Below are 9127 nucleotides of genomic sequence, written 5' to 3'. Positions count from 1 at the left end.
AAACTAAGGTTCAGTCAGAATCTCCCAGCCTCTCCTTCGAATTTACTCTTGGATCTCTGGGAATTCTTCTTCTCCTAATTTGAATCCCACGTCAGGGATTACTGGCCTTTTACTCATTATCTTGTGATAATGTTCTTCATGTTGCTTGGTGAGGAATCGAACAGGTTTGAAAAAAACTGTTGAGTTATCTTCTTTTTTGTTCTTTGGGGTGGTCTTGCCACTTTTTGGAGCCATGGGATTGAATTCTTGATGAGAGAACAAGGCTCCTTTCACACCAAACTTAGAAGATTTGTTCATCCTTGAGCAAAAGGTAAGAAAGGAAGAAGAAGAAAAGTGAAGTAGAAGAGAAGAGGATAATATAATTCGAATGAGAAGTGGTGAATGAGGGAGAGGGGTAGGGATTTTCAAAAATAATCGTTAAAGAAAGATAAAGATTTTTGAGAAAGATAGAAAAAGATAAGTTGTTAAACTTGAAAGATAAGAAAAGATTTGAAAAAGATATAAAATATTTTAAATATAAGATAAGAGGTATGAAAAAAAAGATATGAAATTTTAATAAAAGATATGAATAAGATAAGAAAACATTTTGAAAGAAATTGAAAACAAGTTGGAAGAGATATGAAATTTTGAAAAGGATTTGAATGGTTTTGAAAAAAAATATTTTAAATTTGAAATTAAATTGAAATTGAAATATTTAAACAAGATTTGACTTAAAAATCAAAGAATTTTCGAGATTGAATTTGAATAAAATAGATTGAATGAAGAAAAGATAAGATTTTTGAGATTACCAGCATGCTGTCTTGCAGGCGTTTAAATGCCCAGAATGCAGGCATTCTGGTGTTTAACGCCAGATTGATCCTACCTCTTGGGCATTAAATGCCCAGCCAGGGCTCCCTGGCTGGCGTTTAACGCCACGCTTTAGCATCAAGGTTGAGGAATCTAGTGGCCCAATAGGCCTTGTATTCTAGTTCCACTAGCAAATGACAGGATTTCCCATATACCAGCTGGTATAGTGAGGTTCCAATGGAGGTTTTGAAAGCTGTTCTGTATGCCCACAGGGCATTGATGAGCAGATAATTTATACACTTTTGGCATTATTTTTAGGTAGTTTTTAGTAGGTTCTAGCTACTTTTACGGATGTTTTCATTAGTTTTTATGCTAAATTCACATTTCTGGACTTTACTATGAGTTTGTGTGTTTTTCTGTGATTTTAGGTATTTTCTGGCTGAAATTTAGGGACCTGAGCAAAACTCTGATAAGAAGGCTGACAAAGGTCTGCTGATGCTGTTGGATTCTGACCTCCCTGCACTCGAAATGGATTTTTTGGAGCTACAGAACTCCAAATGGCGCGCTTTTAACGGCGTTGGAAGGTAGGCATCCAGTGCTCTCAAGCAATATATAGTAGTCCATACTTTAGTTGAGATTAGATGACGCAAACTGGCGTTCAACGCTAGTTTCATGCTGCATTCTGGAGTCAAATGCCAGAAAAACGGCACGAACTAGAGTTGAATGCCAAAAATACGTTACAACTTGGCGTTCAACTCCAAGAGAAGCCTCTGCACGTGTAAAGTTCAAGCTCAGCCCAAGCACACACCAAGTGGGCCCCGTAAGTGGATTTTTGCATCAATTACTTATTTTTGTAAACCCTAGTAGCTAGTCTAGTATAAATAGGACATTTTACTATTGTATTCAGAGTCTTTTGACTGTCTAGTCTTTGACCATCCGGTCTTTTGAACACAATTGGAGGCTAGCCATTCGGCCATGCCTGGACCTTCATCACTTATGTATTTTCAACGGTGGAGTTTCTACACACTATAGATTAAGGTGTGGAGCTCTGCTGTACATCGAGAATTAATGCAATTACTATTGTCTTTTATTCAATTCAAGCTTATTTTTATTCTAAGATATCACTCGTACTTCAACCTGATGGATGTGATGATTCGTGACACTCATCATCATCCGTCCTTATGAACGTGTGCTTGACAACCACCTTCGTTCTACAAGCAAGAGCTAGAGTGTGTATCTCTTGAATTCCTGATGCACGACGCATGGTTGCCCTCGCCTGACAACCGAGCCTTCCATTCCATGAAATCAGAGTCTTCGTGGTATAAGCTAGAATTGATGGCGGCATTCATGAGGATCCGGAAAGTCTAAACCTTGTCTGTGGTATTTCGAGTAGGGTGCAGGGATTGAATGACTGTGACGAGCTTCAAACTCACGATTGTTGGGCGTGATGACAAACGCAAAAGAATCAATGGATTCTATTCCGACATGATCGAGAACCGACAGATTATTAGCCATACTGTGACAGAGCATTTAGACCTTTTTCACTGAGAGGATGGGATGTTGCCATTGACAACAGTGATGCCCTACATACAGCTTGCCATGGAATGGAATAAAAAGGATTAAAGGAACGCAGTAGGGAAGCAGAGATCCAATATGGACAAAACATCTCCATACACTTATCTGAAATTCTCACCAATAATCTACATAAGTATTTCTATCTTTATTTTTTGTTTATTTATTATTATTATTCGAAAACTCCATAACCATTTATTATCCGCCTGACTGAGATTTACAAGATGACCACAGCTTGCTTCATACCAACAATCTCTGTGGGATCGACCCTTACTCAGGTAAGGTTTATTACTTGGACGACCCAGTACATTTGCTGGTTAGTGATGTGAAGTTGTGAAGAAAGTGCTGTGTTAGTAGATGCGCATACCAAGTTGAATGCCATTGTTAGAGATCACAATTTCGTGCACCAATTTTTTGGCGTCGTTACCGGGGATTGTTTCGAGTTTGGACAACTAACGGTTCATCTTGTTGCTCAGATTAGGTAATTTTCTTTTCAAAAATTTTTCAAAAATCTTTCAAAAATTTTTTTTCCTTTTGTTTTCGAAAATTATTCTAAATTTTTAAGAATGAATTCTAGAGTTTCATGGTAACACGTTGAAGCCTGGCTGGCTGTAAAGCCATATTCAAATTCTTTTGGATTGAGGCTTCCACTTGTCAACATAAAAGGCATGTATATGGAGTTGGATGAAGTATCAGCTGTTGCATGCCTAATTTATATCCTAAAGTTGGCTGGCTATTAAGCCATGTCCAACTCCTGGATCGAAGCTTTAGGCTAACATTGAAAGATTCTTGGAATTCTTATTAAAAATTTTGAATTTCTTATTTTCTTTTTCGTATATGATTTTTTCGAAAAAAATAAAAGAAAATACAAAAAAATCATAAAATCATAAAAACCAAAAATATTTTGTAATTCTTGTTTGAGTCTTGTGTCATGTTTTAAGTTTAATGTCAATTGCATATTCATCTTGTTCTTGCATTTTTCGAAAATTCATGCATGTGTTCTTCATGATCTTCAAGTTGTTCTTGGTAAGTCTTCTTGTTTTATCTTCATATTTTCTTGTTTTGTGTCTTTTGTTGTTTTTCATATGCATTTTTGCATTCATAGTGTCTAAGCATTAAAAATTTCTAAGTTTGGTGTCTTGCATGTTTTTCTTTTCTTGAAAATTTTTCAAAAATAAGTCTTGATGTTCATCTTGATCTTCAAAGTGTTCTTGGTGTTCATCTTGACATTCATAGTGTTCTTGCATGCATAATTGGTTTTAATCCAAAATTTTCATGTTTTGGGTCATATTTGTGTTTTTCTCTGTCCTCATTAAAAATTCAAAAATAAAAAAATATTTTTTCTTTAATTTTCTCATAAATTTCGAAAATTTGAGTTGACTTAGTCAAAAATTTTTAAAACTTAGCTATTTCTTATAAGTCAAGTCAAATTTTCAATTTTAAAAATCCTCTTTTCAAAATCTTTTTCAAAAATCAAATCTTTTTCATTGTTTATTTATTTTCGAAAATTTTTTAAAATCTATTTTCAAAATCTTTTCCTTATCTTTATTTCAAAATTGAAACTTTACTAAAAATTAATGTGATTGATTAAAAAATTTGAAGTTTGTTACTTTCTTGTTAAGAAAGGTTCAATCTTTAAATTCTAGAATCATATCTTTTAGTTTCTTGTTAGTCAAGTAATCAATTTTACTTTTAAAAATTAAATCTTTTTCAAAATATCTTTTTAATCATATCTTTTCAATTAATATCTTTTTCAAATATTTGATTTCAAAATATCTCTTCTAACTTCTTTTCTTTTCAAAATTGATTTTCAAATCTTTTTCAACTAACTAATTGACTTTTTGTTTGTTTCTTATCTTTTTCAAAACCACTTAACTACTTTTCCCCTCTAATTTTCGAAAATCACTTCCCTCTTTTTCAAAATTTTCTTAATTAACTAATTGTTTCAAATTTTAATTTTAATTTTATTTCTTCCTCTAATTTTCAAAAATCACTAACTTATTTTTCAAAATTAATTTTCGAAAACTCCCCTCTCTCATCTCTTTCTATTTATTTATTCATCTACTAACATATCTCTTCTACTCAAGAATTCGCACCTATCTTCCCCCTTGTGTTTGGATTCTTGACTCTTTCCTTCTTCTATTCCATTCTTCTTCTACTAACATAAAGGAATCTCTATACTATGACATAGAGGATTCCTCTTCCTTTTCTGTTCTCTTCTTTCTCATATGAGCAGGAATAAGGAAAAAGGCATTCTTGTTGAAGTTGATCCTGAACCCAAAAGGACTCTGAAGAGAAAACTAAGAGAAGCTAAATTACAACAAGACAGAGACAACCTTATTGAAATTTTTGAACAAGAAAAGGATATGGTAGCTGAACCCAACAACAATAATGCAAGGAGGATGCTTGGTGATTATACTACACCTACTTCTAAATTTGATGGAAGAACCATCTCAATCCCTGCCATTGGAGCAAACAATTTTGAGCTGAAGCCTCAACTAGTTGCTCTAATACAACAGAATTGCAAGTTTCATGGACTTCTATCAGAAGATCCCTACCAGTTTTTAACTGAGTTCTTGCAGATCTATGAGACTGTTAAGACTAATGGAGTAAATCCTGAAGTCTACAGGCTCATGCTTTTCCCTTTTGCTGTAAGAGACAGAGCTAGAACATGGTTGGACTCACAACCTAAGGATAGCCTGGACTCTTAGGATAAGCTGGTCACAGCCTTCTTGGTTAAGTTTTTTCCTCCTCAAAAGCTGAGCAAGCTTAGAGTGGATGTTCAGACCTTCAAGCAAAAAGATGGTGAATCCCTCTATGAAGCTTGGGAAAGATACAAGCAGATGACCAAAAAGTGTCCTTTTGACATGTTTTCAGAGTGGACCATGTTAGATATATTCTATTATGGTCTATTTGAGTTCTCTAAGATGTCACTGGACCATTCTGTAGGTGGATCCATTCACCTAAAGAAAACGCCTGCAGAAGCTTAGGAACTTATTGAAATGGTTGCAAATAACCAATTTATGTACACTTCTGAGAGGAATTCCATGAATAATGGGATGCCTCAGAGGAAGGGAGTTCTTGAAATTAATGCTCTGAATGCCATATTGGCTCAGAACAAAATGTTGACTCAGCAAGTCAACATGATTTCTCAAAGTCTGAATGGATGGAAAAATGCATCCAACAGCACTAAAGAGGAATCTTCTGAAGAAGAAGCTTATGATCCTGAAAACCCTGCAATGGCAGAGGTAAATTACATGGGGGACACCTTTGGCAACACCTATAACCCCTCATGGAGAAACCATCCAAATTTCTCATGGAAGGATCAACAAAAGCCTCAACAAGGCTTTAATAATGGTGGAAGAAACATGTTTAGCAATAGCAAGCCTTTTCCATCATCTTCTCAGCAACAGACAGAGAATTCTGAACAGAACACCTCTAACTTAGCAAACATAGTCTTTGATCTGTCTAAGGCCACTTTAAGTTTTATGAGTGAAACAAGGTCCTCCATCAGAAATTTGGAGGCACAAGTGGGCTAGCTAAGTAAGAAAATCACTGAAACTTCTCTTAGTACTCTCCCAAGTAATACTGAAGAGAATCGAAAAGAGAGTGCAAGGCCATTGACATAATCAACATGGCCGAACCTAGAGAGGAAGGAGAGGACGTGAATCCCAATGAGGAAGACCTCTTGGGACGTCTCTCAAGCAAGAAGGAGTTCCCTGTTGAGGACCTAAAGGAATCTGAAGGTCATATAGAGACTATAGAGATCCCATTAAACCTCCTTTTACCATTCATGAGCTCTGAAGACTATTCTTCCTCTGAAGAGGATGAAGATGTAACTGGAGAGCAAGTTGCTCAATATCTAGGAGCCATCATGAAGCTGAATGCCAAGTTGTTTGGTAATGAGACTTAGGAAGGTGAACCTCCCTTTCTCATTAGTGAACTAGACACATGGGTTCAGCCAACTTTACCTCAAAAGAGACAAAATCCTGGCAAATTCTTAATACCCGGTACCATAGGCACCATGACCTTTGAAAAGGCTCTGTGTGACCTAGGGTCCGGCATAAATCTTATGCCACTCTCTGTAATGGAGAAGCTGGGGATCGTTGAGGTACAGCCTGCCATATTCTCATTACAAATGGCAGATAAGTCAGTAAGACAAGCTTATGGATTGGTAGAGGACGTGTTAGTGAAGGTTGAAGGCCTTTACATCCCTGCTGATTTCATAATCTTAGACACTAGGAATGAGGAGGATGAATGCATCATCCTTGGAAGACCTTTCCTAGCCACAGCAGGAGCTGTGATAGATGTTAACAGAGGAAAATTAGTCTTTCAATTGAATGGGGACTACCTTGTGTTTAAGACCCAAAGGTATTCTTCTGTATACATGGAGATGAAGCATGAAAAGCTTCTCTCAAGACAGAGTCAAACAAAGCCCCCACAATCAAACTCTAAGTTTGGTATTGGGAGGCCACAGCCAAACTCTAAGTTTGGCATTAAAACCCCACATCCAAACTCTAAGTTTGGTGTTGGGAGTCTACAACATTGACCTGATCACCTTTGAGGCTCCATGAGAGTCCGCTGTCAAGCTATTGACATTAAAGAAGCGCTTATTAAGAGGAAACCCAATTTTTATTTATCTAATTCTATTTTTTTATTTTTCTTTTATGTTTTCTTAGGTTCATGATCATGTGGAGTCACAAAACAAATATTAAAATTAAAAACAGAATAAAAAACAGCAGAAGAAAAAGCACACCCTGAAGGAAGGGCTTATTGGCGTTTAAACGCCAGTAAGGAGCATCTGGCTGGTGTTCAACGCCAGAACAAAGCATGGATCTGGCGTTTAACACCAGAAACATGCAACAATCTGGCGTTTAAACGCCAGGATTTCACACTGAGGAAAGCTGGCATTCAACGCCAGAAACATGCTGCAGACTGGCGTTGAACGCCCAAAACAAGCATAGAGCTGGCGTTTAACGCCAGAAACAAGCATCAATGTGGCGTTAAATGCCAGGATTGCATGCAGAGGGCGTTTTACACGCCTCATTGGTGCATGGATGTAAATCCTTGACACCTCAGGATCTGTGGACCCCACAGGATCCCTACCTACCTCAACTCACCTTCTCTCTTCTTCACACAATCCAATAACACTCTTCCCCAAAAACCCTTCACCAATCACCTCAATCTCTCTTTCCCATCACCTCTTCACCAATGACATCCATCCACCCTTCCCCATAAACCCCACCTACCCTCAAATTCAAAATTCCTTTCCCACCCAAACCCACCCAATATGGCCGAACCTTAACCCCTCTCCCCTCACTATATAAACCCCTCTATCCTTCTTTATTTCACACACCACAACCCTCTCTTCTTCACCTTAGCCAAAACCACACACCTCCACCTTTCCTCCATATTTTCTTCTTCTTCTTCTTCTCTTCTTTTGCTCGAGGACGAGCAAAAATTCTAAGTTTGGTGTGGTAAAAGCATAGCTTTTTTATTTTTTCATAACCACTTATGGCACCTAAGGCCGGAGAAACCTCTAGAAAAGGGAAAGGGAAGACAAAAGCTTCCACCTCCGAGTCATGGGAGATGGAGAGATTCATCTCAAAAGCCCATCAAGACCACTTCTATGAAGTTGTGGCCAAGAAGAAGGTGATCCCCGAGGTCCCTTTTAAGCTCAAGAAAAATGAGTATCTAGAGATCCAACATGAGATCCAAAGAAGAGGTTGGGAAGTTTTGACCAACCCCATTCAACAAGTCAGAATCTTAATGGTTCAAGAATTCTATGCCAATGCATGGATCACTAGGAACCACGATCAAAGTATGAACCCAAATCCAAAGAACTATCTTACAACGGTTCGGGGAAAATACTTAGATTTCAGTCCGGAAAATGTAAGGTTGGCATTCAACTTGCCTATAATGCAAGAGATGCACGCCCCTACACTAGAAGGGTCAACTTTGATCAAAGGTTGGACCAAGTCCTTGATGACAAGTCATCATATACCTATTTTTCTATGCTTTTTCATACAAGAAATTGATGATTAGTGCTTAAATATTGCATTCTTTTGTACTTAAATGATATATTTTCTTGATATTTTAATTTTATAAATCTTGTAGAAAATAAGAAGAAAAAGAAGCAAAGAAGCACAAAAAAAGGAGAAAAAAAGAGCTTTGGGGTACACTTTGAAGTTGGGGTACACTTTGGAGCTTTAGGCCACGCTTTTAAAAGCGTGGCCCATGACCAAAAGAAAGAAAGAAGCAGCCAGCACGCACACTGCCCTGCTCTTGCCAAGGGCAGGGCAGAATCGTGATGCAAAGTGAGGTTGGAAGCAAGAATTTTCGCTAAGTTAAAATCTGGCCGCACATAGCATGACCATGCCTACTTCAAAGGGCTATAACTTGAGCTACAGACGTCCGATTGATGTGCTTCCAGTTGCGTTGGAAAGCTGACATTTAGAGCTTTCCAACGATATATAGCAATCCATATTTGGCGTACAATTCAGGCAGGAACGAAAGGCATCTTTAAGGGCCATGAGGAAGCAAGAAACTAGGCCTTACTTTGGTGCCAAGAAAACCAAGGAAAAGAAGTAGTGTGTGCATCCACCAAGTCTCGAACACGGAGCTTCATTTTTGGAAACACTGCCCTGCCCTCCGCGAGGGCAGGGCAGCATTTGGATTGGTGCACAAATCTGGCGCACCACACACAAATCTGGCGCACCAATTCTCTCCTGGCAGCACCAGCGTGCATCGCAACTCAATCCTGGCAGCA

The 9127-nt window shown here is 37.8% G+C and overlaps 1 non-coding gene across 1 annotated transcript; it reads right to left on the bottom strand.

Annotated features, from left to right (window-relative positions):
- Window positions 1-5123: 5123 nt before the first annotated feature.
- LOC127741716 (small nucleolar RNA R71) lies at window positions 5124-5227 on the bottom strand. Its single transcript, XR_008002921.1, has one exon. It is a non-coding gene; the product is annotated as a small nucleolar RNA R71 (small nucleolar RNA).
- Between the last annotated feature and the right edge of the window lie 3900 nt (window positions 5228-9127).

This window comes from Arachis duranensis, chromosome 9 (genome assembly GCF_000817695.3).
Source record: "Arachis duranensis cultivar V14167 chromosome 9, aradu.V14167.gnm2.J7QH, whole genome shotgun sequence".
NCBI lineage: Eukaryota > Viridiplantae > Streptophyta > Magnoliopsida > Fabales > Fabaceae > Arachis > Arachis duranensis.
Note: the sequence above shows the minus strand (reverse complement) of the source record. Positions and strands in the feature narration are given on the sequence as shown.